Source organism: Jaculus jaculus, chromosome 5 (assembly GCF_020740685.1).
Source record: "Jaculus jaculus isolate mJacJac1 chromosome 5, mJacJac1.mat.Y.cur, whole genome shotgun sequence".
Taxonomy (NCBI): Eukaryota; Metazoa; Chordata; class Mammalia; order Rodentia; family Dipodidae; genus Jaculus; species Jaculus jaculus.
This window is the reverse complement of record NC_059106.1, coordinates 165,957,413-165,971,764: the sequence shown is the minus strand read 5'-3', so window position 1 is coordinate 165,971,764 and position 14,352 is coordinate 165,957,413.

The window sequence follows — 14,352 nt, the reverse complement described above, 5'->3', positions numbered from 1 at the left end:
GGCAGACTCGGCAGCAGCAGTGGTGGCTCCAGCAGTGGCAGCTACAGCAGCAGCAGAGGCAGCAGCAGCGGTGGGTCCAGCAGCAACACCTTCAGCAGCAGTGGCTACAGACCCAGCAGGGGCAGCTTGAGCAGCAGCAGTTCCAGCAACAGGGGTGCTGATCTGCAGGGCCACACTTGCCAGGCTCAGTTTGCCCCACAGGAAAAGCAAGTGCCCAGCTCCAGAAATCACAACAGCAGCCCGACGATCCAGGCAGCAACTTGACTGAGACCAAAATCATCCAAGGTAACTGGGATTGCACTCACTTGGTCGCAAGCTGACTTGGATCCCTCAACAGACCAGAAATCTTAACCTCTTTGTTGATAGAGGATATGGTCGTTATAATAACTACTCTTGCATACATACTCGGGGCTGTTTTTGATTGAATGTGTACAGTGTTTAGTTAAATTTTAGAATCTACCTGTATTTTATTCCACTCAGCCTACTTGAATACTCCTATAGCAGGGAAACTCAACCCCTAAGAACATCTTTGTAGATACTCTGAGAGTCTTAAGAGCCACACCAAACATTTTAAGGTCCTACCCTGAAAATATATTACATCAAATCAATTGATACAGTTAAGAATACACAGCTAGCTAGAAAATCCAAGCATTAACTTAATCCAAGATGCAAAAATATATACATTATAACACAAGAAACACTAAAAAGCAAGACGATATAAATCCACCTAAAAGTATTAATGCATCAGAAATGTCCTCCAGTGAGAAAGAGTTAGAGGAAATGCCTGAGAAAGAATTCAAAAGAATGATTATAAATATGTTCAAAGAAATCAAAGAGGAAATCAAAGGAATCAAAGAAGATGCAGGACAGCAATTTAATGAAATAAAGAAGGCAATACAAGACATAAATAAGGAAATAGAAATAATAAAGAAAAACCAGTCAGAATTACTAGCAATGAAGAACACAGTTAATGAAATAAAAAACTCTGTAGAAAATCTCACCAGTAGGATGGATGAGGGAGAGGACAGAATATCTAAGCTAGAAGACCAGGTGGCAGACCTAATACAGTCCAACAAAGAGAAAGACAAACTTATAGAAAAATATGAGTGGGAATTTCAAGATATTCGGGACACTATGAAAAGATCCAATATAAGAATTTAGGGCATAGAAGGAGAAGAAATCCACTCCAAAGGCATAGTAGGTGTCTTCAACAAAATCATAGAAGAAAATTTCCCCCAAATTGGGAAAGAGGTGCCAATGCAGATACAGGAAGCCTTTAGAACCCCAGCCAGACAAAACCCAGAAAGAACCTCTCCTCGCCATATTATAATCAAACTTCCAAACACACACACCAAAGAAAAAATATTGAAAGCAGTTAGAGAGAAAAATCAAGTTACCTACAAAAGCAAGCCCATCAGGATTACAGCAGATTATTCAACACAAACTTAAAGCCAGAAGGGCTTGGAGTGATATATTCCAAGTTCTGAAAGATAACAACTGTCAACCAAGGTTACTTTATACTGCAAAATTATCCATTCAAATAGAAGGAGAAATAAGGACATTCCATGACAAAAGCAGGTTAAAGGAGTATTTGAAGACAAAACCAGCTCTACAGAAAATACTTGATAGAATCCTCCATGCTGAAGAAAAGGAAAAGCACACATATAAGGAACCTAGAAAAAAACAAGCAATACTCAAAAACTAGTTAACAGAAGAGAGCACAGGTAGAACCAGAACCACAAAAAAAAAAAAAAAGGCAAACATAAATACACACCTTTCAATAATATCTCTTAATATCAACGGCCTCAATGCCCCAACGAAAAGACATAAATTTGCAAACTGAGTTAAAAAGCAGGATCCTACAATTTGTTGTCTCCAAGAAACTCACCTTTCTACAAAGGATAGACATTATCTTAGGGTGAAAGGTTGGAAGACGGTGTTTCAAGCAAATGGGCCTAGAAAACAAGCAGGGGTTGCTATCCTAATATCAGGACAGGGTAGACTTTAGTCCGACGTTAGTCAAGAAAGATAAGGAAGGTCACTTTATATTGATTAAGGGCACACTCCAACAGGAGGACATTACAATCCTAAACATATATGCACCTAACATGGGGGCTCCCAAATTCGTCAAACAAACACTATTAGAACTAAGGTCACAGATAACACCAAACACAGTGGTGGTGGTGGGTGACTTTAACACCCCACTCTCATCAATTGACAGGTCATCCTGGGAAAAAATAAACAGAGAGGCATCTGGACTAAGTGAGGTCATAGAAGGAATGAACTTAACAGATATATACAGGACATTTCATTCAAAGGCTGCAGAATATACATTCTTTTCAGCAGCACATGGAACATTCTCTAAAATAGACCATATATTAGGACACAAAGCAAATCTTAACAAATTCAGGAAAATTGAAATAATTCCTTGCATTCTATCCGACCACAATGGAATTAAACTACAAATCAGTAGCAAGAAAGGCTATAGAGCATACACAAAATCATGGAAACTAAACAATACACTACTAAATGATGAATGGGTCAATGAAGAAATCAAAAAGGAAATTAAAAAATTTATAGAGTCAAATGATAATGAGAATACAACATACCAAAATCTCTGGGACACAATGAAGGCAGTTCTAAGAGGTAAATTTATAGCCTTAAGTGCCTATATTAAGAAATTAGAAAGGTCACAAGTAAACGACCTAATGCTTCGCCTTAAAGCCTTGGAAAAAGAAGAACAAGGCAAACCAAAAATCAGTAGACGGGAAGAAATAATAAAGATTAGGGCAGAAATTAATGAGATAGAAACAAAAAGAACAATCCAAAGAATTAATGAAACAAAGAGTTGGTTCTTTGAAAGGATAAACAAGATTGATAAACCCTTAGCAAATATGACTAAAAGAAAGAGAGAAGAGACACAAATTAATAAAACCAGAGATGAACAAGGTAACATCACAACAGATTCCAGAGAAATTCAAAAAATCATAGGGACATACTATAAAAGCATATACTCCACAAAGTATGAAAATCTGAAAGAAATGGATGATTTCCTTGATCTATATGACCTACCTAAATTAAATCAAAATGAGATTAATCACTTAAATAGACCTATAACAAACATGGAGATCCGAACAGTTATCAGTAATCTCCCAACTAAAAAAAGCCCAGGCCCGGATGGATTCACTGCTGAATTTTACCAGACTTTTAAGGAAGAGCTAACACCACTGCTTCTTAAGCTTTTCCAGGAAATAGAAAAAGAAGGAATTCTACCAAACTCCTTCTATGAGGCCAGCATCACCCTGATACCAAAACCAGGCAAAGATAGAACAAAAAAAGAAAATTACAGACCAATCTCCCTCATGAACATAGATGCAAAAATTCTCAACAAAATATTGGCAAACAGAATACAAAAGTATATCAAAAAGATCATTCACCCTGACCAAGTAGGCTTTATCCCAGAGATGCAGGGATGGTTCAACATACGCAAATCTATAAATGTAATACATTACATAAATGGGTTGAAGGACAAAAATCACATGATCATCTCATTAGACGCAGAGAAAGCATTTGACAAAATCCAACATCCCTTCATGATAAAAGTACTACAGAGACTGGGAATAGAAGGAATATATCTCAATATAATAAAATCTATTTATGACAAGCCTACAGCCAACATATTACTAAATGGGGAAAAACTGGAAGCTTTTCCACTAAAATCAGGAACAAGACAAGGGTGTCCACTGTCCCCACCTTTATTTAATATAGTTTTGGAAGTCTTAGCCATAGCAATAAGGCAAGAGACACACATAAAAGGGATACAAATTGGAAAGGAAGAGCTCAAGTTATCATTATTTGCAGATGACATGATTCTATACATAAAGGACCCTAAAGACTCTACTAGCAAGCTGTTAGAGCTGATCAAAACCTACAGCAATGTAGCAGGATACAAAATAAATACACAGAAATCAGCAGCCTTCATATATGCTACCAACAAACACACAGAGGATGAAATCAGAGAATCACTCCCATTCACAATTGCATCAAAAAAAATAAAATACCTTGGAATAAACCTAACCAAGGAAGTAAAGAATCTCTACAATGAGAACTTTAAAACTCTCAAGCGAGAAATTGCAGAAGACACTAGAAAGTGGAGAAACATCCCTTGTTCCTGGATTGGAAGAATCAATATTGTGAAAATGGCAATCTTACCTAAAGCAATCTACACATTTAATGCAATCCCTATCAAAATTCCAAAGGCTTTCTTCATGGAAATAGAAAAAACAATCCAAAAATTCATTTGGAATCACAAAAAACCTCGAATATCTAAAATAATACTGAGCAACAAAAATGAGGCTGGTGGTATCACCATACCTGATTTTAACCTATACTACAGAGCCATAGTAACAAAAACAGCATGGTACTGGCACAAAAACAGACATGTAGATCAGTGGAACAGAATAGAGGACCCAGATGTAAGCCCAAGTAGCTATAGCCACCTGATAGTCGATAAAAATGCCAAAAATACTCATTGGAGAAGAGACAGCCTCTTCAGCAAATGGTGTTTTGAAAACTGGATATATATCTGCAGAAGGATGAAAATAGATTCTTCTCTCTCGCCATGCACAAGAATTAAGTCCAAATGGATTAAAGATCTTAACATCAGACCGGAAACTCTGAAACTGCTAGAGGAAAAAGTAGGGGAAACCCTTCAACATATCGGTCTTGGCAAAGAATTTCTGAATACAACCCCAATTGCTCAGGCAATAAAACCACAGATTAACCACTGGGACCTAATGAAATTACAAAGATTTTGCACCGCAAAGGACACAGTGAAAAAAGCAAAGAGGCAACCTACAGAATGGGAAAAAATCTTCGCCAGCTATATATCTGATAGAGGATTAATATCTAGGATATACAAAGAACTCAAAAAGTTAAATAATAAGGAATCAAACAAGCCAATAAAAAAATGGGCTATGGAGCTAAATAGAGAGTTCTCAAAGGAAGAAATACGAATGGCATATAAGCATCTAAAAAAATGTTCTACGTCACTAGTCATCAGGGAAATGCAGATTAAAACTACATTGAGATTCCATCTCACTCCTGTCAGATTGGCCACCATCATGAAAACAAATGATCATAAATGTTGGCGGGGATGTGGAAAAAAAGGAACCCTTCTGCACTGCTGGTGGGAATGCAATCTGGTCCAGCCATTGTGGAAAACAGTGTGGAGGTTCCTAAAACAGCTAGAGATTGATCTACCATATGACCCAGCTATAGCACTCCTAGGCATATATCCAAAGGACTCATCTCATTTCCTTAGAAGTACGTGCTCAACCATGTTTATTGCTGCTCAATTTATAATAGCTGGGAAATGGAACCAGCCTAGAAGTCCCTCAACAGATGAGTGGATAATGAAGATGTGGTACATTTATACAATGGAGTTCTACTCAGCGGTAAAGAAAAATGAAGTTATGAAATTTGCAGAAAAATGGATGGACCTGGAAAGTATTATACTAAGTGAGGTAACCCAGGCCCAGAAAGCCAAGTGCCACATGTTCTCTCTCATATGTGGATCCTAGCTACAGATGATTGGGCTTCTGTGTGAGAATGAAAATACTTAGTAGCAGAGGCCAGTAAGTTAAAAAGGAGACATAAAGGGAAGAGAAAGGAAGGGAGGAGGATACTTAATAGGTTGATATTGTATATATATAATTACAAAGATTGTAATGGGGAGGTAATATGATGGAGAATGGAATTTGAAATGGGAAAATGTGGGGGTGGGGAGGGAGGGAATTACCATGGGATATATTTTATAATCATGGAAAATGTCAATAAAAATTTGAAAAAAAATTAAAATAAAAATAAATGGGCTAAGCATTATTAATTTAGGGAGATTTGATGTATGTAACCTCTCTTTTAGCCAAAGACTGATGAGAGATTGACACTAAGGAGCATAATTTTTATCTCCATAGGATCCTCCTCTGGTTCCCAATTCTGGATATGGGTTTCTTTACACTGATTTGATCTCTTAGCCCATCTGAAATCTAGTGGTTGCCCACCAAGGCTGTGTGCCACTATTGCACTGGCGTGTTCATTCTGTCAGGGTGTTTGCTTCTGAGTGGGTTAGACCTCTGGCTGCTCAGACCTTTGTTGGCCACTTTTCCCCCAGTAGCATGTGTAGCACTTTCCAGCACTAGATGGGCTGACTGTCTGGGGACTGGCTCTCTTCCAGATTCCAGCCAGTTCTCTCCATGCTCTATATTGGCAGCACATGATGTCCTCAGCAATAGAGTCTTACCTTTTGCCTCAGGCAGGTAATCAAGTGCTTTGACAGAAACCTGTCCAATAATAGCTCTTTAATAATAATAATAATTGTTATCATTATATTTTTGGTGTTTTGAGGTAGGGTCTCGCTCTAGCCCAGCTGACCCGGAATTCATTATGTAGTCTCTGGGTGGCCTCGAACTCTCAGCGATCCTCCTACCTATGCTTCCTGAGTGCTGAGATTAAAGGAGTGCGCCACCATGTCTGGCTAATAATAATAATTTTTGAAAGCCATGTCACTATCATAACATTTGAGAATTTATATCCCCCCTCATTTTTTCCTCTGGACCACATTTAACATCCTGATCATTTCAACCTAGTTCCATAGTGTGGAAGGAAAGGCCAGATCCTTGGAAGTGTGACTTAAGAAATTCACATTCCCTCTCTGTATTATTAAAAACCATTTTTCATTATATCCTTATGTGGAAAAGTAAAATACTTCCCATGATGCTCGCCACTTTTAAAGCAGGAGATTATGAATAGAGTGTTACATATGATCTCAGTCCATTTTCTGTTGCTATTGCAAAATACCCAAGGCTTCTAAAGCCATGTGGTTTACTTGGGTCATGATTATGGTGTCTGGTGAGGACCCTCGTGATTGTAACACAACATGGCAGAGAAGGGGAGAGGGATCTGCTGTGGACAGAAAGGCCAAGTGCCCAGCACAGCCTGCTTCACAGCAACATGCTTTCAAGAGAATTAACCTACTCCTGAGATAGCCACACTATTCCCTTTCGGGGGCAGGGCTGCCATGACCTAATCATCCCTTCCATGAGACCTCATCACTCAATAGTGCCACACTGGGGATCAAACCCCCAACTCAGGAACATGTGGGAGACAAGCCACATCTCCAACCTAATGCAGAATGGTGAGAAGACATCATGCCCCTCCACCAAGTACCACAGGGATGGAGTCCACACATGTAGCCTGGCTAGGTTGGCTCTGATCTTTGATGGTGGTTTGGACACAAAATGTCCCTCTGAGTCCCATGTGCTTGCTATTAAGCTTCATACTCAACCCCTAGCTGGTGGCAGTTTGGGAGGCGGAGCCTTGCTGGAGGAGGTGTGTTGCTTGGGATGTTATATCTAATCTCCCTTTCCCAGAGTTAGCTCGCTCTTGCCAATGTGACAAGACGTGACTCTCAGCCTCTGCTCTGTCCTTCTTTTCTCTGCCGTGACCAAGCTTCCTCTCACAATGGTAAGCTGAGACAAGTGCTTCTTCCCACAAACTGCTTGTGGTTGGGTGTTTTGTCGCAGCAAAGGTAGCTGCGTCTGAGAAGAGAGGCCATCGCTGTAGTCAGCCTGACTGTGCAGCTGTGGCTTCTCTTCTTTTTGATCTGGTTTGTGTGAAGAACATACAAAGATTTAAAACTTTGGGCCAGAGAATCCTTGCAGTGCTGGAAGCAGAGCCTGCTGGGCCATTTTGGTGAGTGCAAGAGGCTTAAATGCAGGTAGCACTGTGGACGGTGAAAGCTCAGCTTAGGTGGCTTCAGATGGGAAAGAGGACTTTCCTGGAACTGGGCTAGACACTGCATTCTGCCACTGTCCTGACAACTTGAGCAAAGTTGAATTGAGAAGTAATGGACTTGTGTGTTTGGTGGAGGAAAAGTACAGGGCAGAAGGATATGGAAAATGCAGCATTTGGCACAGGAAATGTGTAAGCAGGTTGGGTTATGGACACAGGGACTGCTATATCAGTTGAATTGTTAGAAGACTACCACTACTGAGGATGGGCCAGTTGCTCTAAATTAAGACAACAGTAATGATGCTTTGAAAGGAGAAGGGCTCAGATAAGGATACTGAAGGGGTTTCCTACTCCTTAAAGTAGGCTTTATTACCCCCTGGAGTTAACAAACAGACTTGGTAGTCTACCTGATGCTGGTTTTGGAAGTATGACAAATGCAGAAAGGAAGGGTCAGGAAATGCACATGGATTTGGAGGTAGCCACTGGGTGAAATGGGTCAGGTTGACATCTCTGCTTGGAGGCCCTGTGAGGCCTTGACATGGAGCTGTGAAGACAAAATGTAGGTTGCAGTGGAGACCCCAGGATTTTGTAGATGCCAGGACTATGGGATGTCCACCAAGGAGAGCTGTCCACTCTGGTGTGAATGAATCTGCCCAGAAAACAAGCAGGCAAGGCTGAAGTGGTGGAATTTGAATCCCAGAGATTTTTGTCATGAGTCCCAGATGCTGGAGATAAAACTGCAGGATTTAATGTTTGCCTTGCTTGATTTTTTTTTTTTTTTTTTTTGGTTTTTTGAGGTAGGGTCTCACTCTAGCCCAGGCTGGCCTGGAATTCACTATGTAGTCTCAGGGTGGCCTCGAACTCACGGCGATCCTCCCACCTCTGCCTCCCAAGTGCTGGGATTAAAGGCGTGCGCCACCACTCCCGGTGCCTTGCTTGATTTTTATCTTTCACTGGTCTAATCTTTCCTTGCTATGCCTTTTTGAAATGGGAATGTTTGCTCTGTGCTATTATGTTTTGGAAGTATGTAACTTGTGTTTTGATTTTACAGGCTCACAATTAATAGGCTGTCTCAGATGAGACTTTGGGCTTTTGAACAGTGCTGGAACTGGTAAAAACAAAACAACATAAAATGGAACGATGGGCCTTTTAAAGTTATACTGAATGTGTTTTGCATAATGAGTTGGTCATGAGCCTTATGGGGTTCAGGGGTGGAATGGGGTTGTGTGAGTGTAAAATGTCCCCAGTAGCCTCAGGTATTTGAGATTAAGTCTCACTCAGTCCCCAGCTCATGGCAACTTGGGAGATGGAGTCTTGCTGGAGGAGGTGTGTCATTTGGGGTGTTATAGCTCAAGCCTCCCTTGCCAGACCTAGCTTGCTTTTTAAAAAATATTTTATTTTTATTATTTATCTATTTGACAGAGAAGGAGGATGTGAGAGAGAGACACAGAGAGAGAGAGAATGGGTGCACCAGGGCCTCCACCCACTACAAACCAACTCCAGACACTTGTGTCCCCTTGCGCATCTGGCTAACATGGGCCCTGGGGAACTGAACCTGGGACCTTTAGCTTTGCAGGCAAACACCTTAATATCTAAGCTATTCCTCCAGCCCCAGACCTCGCTTACTTTTGCTGCTATTCACAGGTGATGTGACAAGATGTGATGTTCCACCTTTGCTCTGCCATGCTTTCCTGCTATGAGGAAGCTTACCCTAGAAACTATGAGCTGGAATGAACCCTTTCTTCCCATTAGCTCCTTCTGGTCAATTCTTTCCCAGTAATGATAAGGTAACTGCCACACCTCCACAATCCATAGCTGCCCTTTCTCTCTGAAGACAGGGTGAGAGTGTACAGGGAGAGAGACAACATCCTGAGGAGAACTTGGAGTCTCCTATTCACGTTTCAAAGTTGATGCTACTCCTTTGAGTGCAGCGGTGATATGTGGTCAATGTGCAGCGCAGACCCTGGAATGCACCATCCCATAGGCTGGATTTCTAGACTGAATAAACAGAAGGAAGTGAGTGCTCCACCAGCATTCCTCTCTCTCTCTTTCTCTCTCTCTGTTTCCTGACTGCTGATGCAATGTGACCAGCTGCCCAAAGCTCTCACAATGATGGGCTGCATCAGCCTTGAACAGCAAGCTGAAATAAGCCCTTCCTGCATTAAGCTGTTTCTTGTCATGTCACAGCAATGAGGAAGTAACTAACACAGCATTCCAGCCGTCACAGCTCAGAGAACGATGCCAGGACTCACTGTTACCAACCAGGCAGTTCAGTGCCTGGGGTGGGGCGGGGAGGGGAGGGAGGGTGATAAATAGTTCTTGTCCTAATCCCAGGAGATCCTTGTTCATCATCAGTCCATACCAGATGGAAAACTCCCAGGGCTGAAAGGAAGACTCCCCCACATGCCTCTGCCTTAGGTGGCTAGCTGTGTTTTGAACACAGCATGGGCCACAACTTAAAGGGCTCAAGCTGAGGGTGGTGGATAAATGACCCATAGAGACACGCGGAGGACCATGGGGACAGGAATCTTACAGTGCTGGGGTGACACTGCAGCCTCAGAAGCAAGACTCTTGCTTTACATCCCGTGGAGGCCATGGTTAGAACTTGATATCAGGCTTTTGAGGCATTGACCCAGCAAAGGGGTACCAAAGGCCATAGCCCTGCCTGTCTGAATGAGAAAGGGGCAAGGATTTTAAATATATTTTATTTATTTATTTGAGAGAGACAGAGAGATTGAGAATGGGCATGTCAGAGACTCCAGCCACAGCAAACAAACTCCAGATGTACATGCCACCTTATGCATCTGGCTTACGTGGGTCCTGGAGAATCGAACTGGGATCCTTTGACTTTGCAGGCAAATGCCTTAACCGCTAAGTGATCTCTACAGAAGAGGCAGGGATTTTAAAAAAGAATGTCTTGGTAATCAGCTCACGGCAACTTGTAGAAGTATGGTGGCCCCAGACTTTTAGGCTAGGGCTGATGTGGAACCTAGAGTCCCTCAACAAGGATTGGGGGTCCCTTGAGAAGGGGCCTTAGGATGAGATCATGAGACCACTTGCTGGTGTCTTGGACTGCACTGGATGGAGCCCTGATGGTGCGACCTTAGGTGGAAAGTTATCTTTGCAGATGTCTGAGTTCAGTTGGCTGGTGGCTGCATGACCGGTGAGGTGCAGGCACGGAGGAGGGTGACCAGAGGCTTAGAGAACAGAACAGGGTCGGAGGGCCTCTGCTTTACCACTGATGAGCCTGGTTGTGTCCTGTGCCCTTACCAGTCTGTGTAGAGTGGGGCTCTGGGATTTATGGGGTGTGGTGAGGACAACCCACTGGGCAGAAATGGGTGGTTCTCCCCTGAAATCTGAGCGATTACAGGAGCTCCCAGCTCCTTGTGTTTGACTTCAGGGAAGGTGTGGGGAAACGGCCTTGGGGCAAGCACAGCAGTGGGGTGTGTTCCTGAGAACCTCTTCTCCCACCAAAGTCAAACACCTACTCTCATATCTTACTCTCTGACTCATGTGCTGAGGGAAGGAGGGAGGGAGGGAGAGAAGGAAGAAGCAGCATTTTGGGTCAAATAAAGTGATTTCATTACATTTTAAAGGCTACCATTTTCAATGACGAAGGATAATTATGCATGTTTTAGCATGAGTTGGAAGTGAGCTGGGGAGATGGCTCACTGGGTAAAGTGCTTGCTGTGTAGCCTGAGGTCCTGAGTTCAGATCCTCAGCATCTACATAGAATTCTGCACAGGCCCCTAATCCAGGCACCAGGGAAGTGGAAACATAAGAATTCCCAGCGCTCCTTCCTATGCTGGCTTCATTACCTTGGGCCACACTCCCAGCAGTGGAGAGCTGGGTCATCACAGGACAGAGTACTTCTAGTGGGTTAAGGCGCCTCCACAGCGTTCTGCATAGTGACATGCTGGTTTATGTTCCCATGAGCTGCGTGTGAAAGTTCTCGTTTATGTCCAGGCGCTTCACTTTGCAGACGAGAAGAGTCAGACCCAGGGCTGTCACGATACCAGCACAAACTTATTAGGTTCTTCTTGTCCTCTAAGTTAAGTCCCAGTATTTCTCTGTATTGTTTATTCATTTCCATTGTATTCAAGGAACTGCAAACATGCAACGCACATAAAGCACACACACACACACATACACACATATATATGTAAAAGTATGATACATTAAAAAAATTATTTTATTTACTTATTTGAGAGATAGAGAGTGAAAGAGGCAGATAGAGAGAAAGAGAATAGACGCGCCAGGGCCTGCAGCCACTGCAAACGAACCCCAGACGCATGTGCCTCCTTGTGCATTTGGCTTACATGGGTACTGGGGAATCGAACCTGGGTCCTTAGGCTTCGCAGGCAAGTGCTTTAATTGCTAAGTCATCTCTCCAGGCTGTATGATACATTTCTCTATATATTTTCTTCTTCTCTTGTTAATGAGCATTTTCTTTCCTTCCCTTCCTTCTTTTCTTCCTTCTTTCCTCCCTCTCCCTTTCTCTTTCATTATCACAGTCAATTCTGCCAAGCTCACCTTGGTCTGTGCATCTTTCCACACACAGGTGAGCATTTAACTGAGGCTGAGTGATTGCAGAGTTGGCCCAACGGCCTGGTTATGTTCCGTGTAACTCAACCTGCACAGGCATTCCCACAGGATCTCCAAATTGTTGCATGACTGTTCCTCGCCTTTCTGAGAACCCCTGTTCTCAGCAGAGGAAGCTGTCATGGGAATCACCATCAAGGTGAGCCTGGCCTTGGGCCTGACACCCCCTGGTCGGTGTGAACTTAGCGCCTCTTACAGAAGCCTCCTGGTCCTGCCCATCAGGCCCCTCCCCAGCAGAACCCTGCTGTGCTCAGGGTGGCATCCTCAAGGATTCAAGGGCCCCGGTGAAGAGGGAAGAGGAAGGGGAGGACCACGATTCTGATCTGTGCTCCTCTCCCTGAAGAGCTGCAGGCTTGACTTACTAAGAAGAAAAGAAGGGCCTCTCCTAGGCCGGCATGCACTCCCTTAATCCGTCATGGAAGGAAAAGTGTCCTTGTCCTGTGGCTCTTTCATTGGTCAATTCTTCAGTCGCTATGGATGGAGCCTTATTCAACCTCTGCTTCTGGACCTGAGCCACCCATTCCAGGCACAACACAAAGACCCTTCCTCTCAGGAACCTGCCACAGGAGCAGAGGGGGAATCAAGACTAGATTTCAGTGGTGCACACTTTTAATCCAATACTCTGGGAGCCGTGGTTAGGGGGATCGCTGTTTGAGTTTTGGGGCCTGCCCAGGAGGGCAGAGTTCCAGGTCAGACTCAGCTAGAGTGAGATCCTACCTGGAAGAAAAACAGAACAAAGAAACAAAACAAAAGACACAAAATCAATAGAGTTAAGTGACTGGGCATGTGTGCTAGAACAGAATATCATAAGCATGAAGGAGTGAAGTGGGACAGTGCGCCGGGGTTGGGGACTGGCAGGGGCTACTCTCTCAGAGACCATGGCCCAGGAGGAAGGGGACCTCGTGAGGCAGTGGCTTGGAAGACAGGGAAGCATTGGGACAGGGCAAGCCACGGCCACCTTGTCCATTCTCCGTATCAGCTCTTGTCTAAGAGTGCTCCCACTTTTTTTTTTATTTATTTATTTATTTGAGAGCGACAGACACAGAGAGAAAGACAGATAGAGGGAGAGAGAGAGAATGGGCGCGCCAGGGCTTCCAGCCTCTGCAAACGAACTCCAGACGCGTGCGCCCCCTTGTGCATCTGGCTAACGTGGGACCTGGGGAACCGAGCCTCGAACCGGGGTCCTTAGGCTTCACAGGCAAGCGCTTAACCGCTAAGCCATCTCTCCAGCCCTGTTTTTGGTTTTTTGAGGTAGGGTCTCCCTCTAGCCCAGGCTGACCTGGAATTCACTATGTAGTCTCAGGCTGGCCTCGAACTCACGGCGATCCTCCTACCTCTGCCTCCTGAGGCTGGGATTCAAGGCGTGCGCCACCACGCCCAGCCCATCTTATTTTGCATGTTTATGCATGCATGTGGTATGTGTTTATACACATGTGTACATGCATGAGAAGGCCAGAGGTCAGCATCAGGTGTCTTCCTTGGTTGCTCTTCATCTTATTCTTTCTTTCTTTATTTGAGAGCAACAGACAGAGAGAGAAAGGAGACAGAGAGAGAGAGAGAGAAAGAGAGAGAGAGAGAATGGGCACACCAGGACTTCCAGCCACTGAAATGAACTCCAGATGTGTGCGCCCCCTTGTGCAGCTGGCTAATGTGGGTCCTGGGGAATCAAGCCTCAAACCAGGGTCCTTAGGCTTCATAGGCAAGCGCTTAACCACTAAGCCATGTCTCCAGCCCCAGCTTATTCTTTGAGACAAGGACTCTCTCTGAACCTAGAGCTCACTGAATTGGCTAGACTAGCTAGCCAGTGAGCCCCAGGAGTTCCCAGACTCTGCCTCTCCAGGGCTGGGATCACAAGCACCTGCCATCACACGTGGCCTTTTACATGGGTGCTGGGGGACGGGGGTCCGAACTCAGGTCCCCATGCTGGTGTGGTCAGGATTTTATCCGCTGAACCTTCTC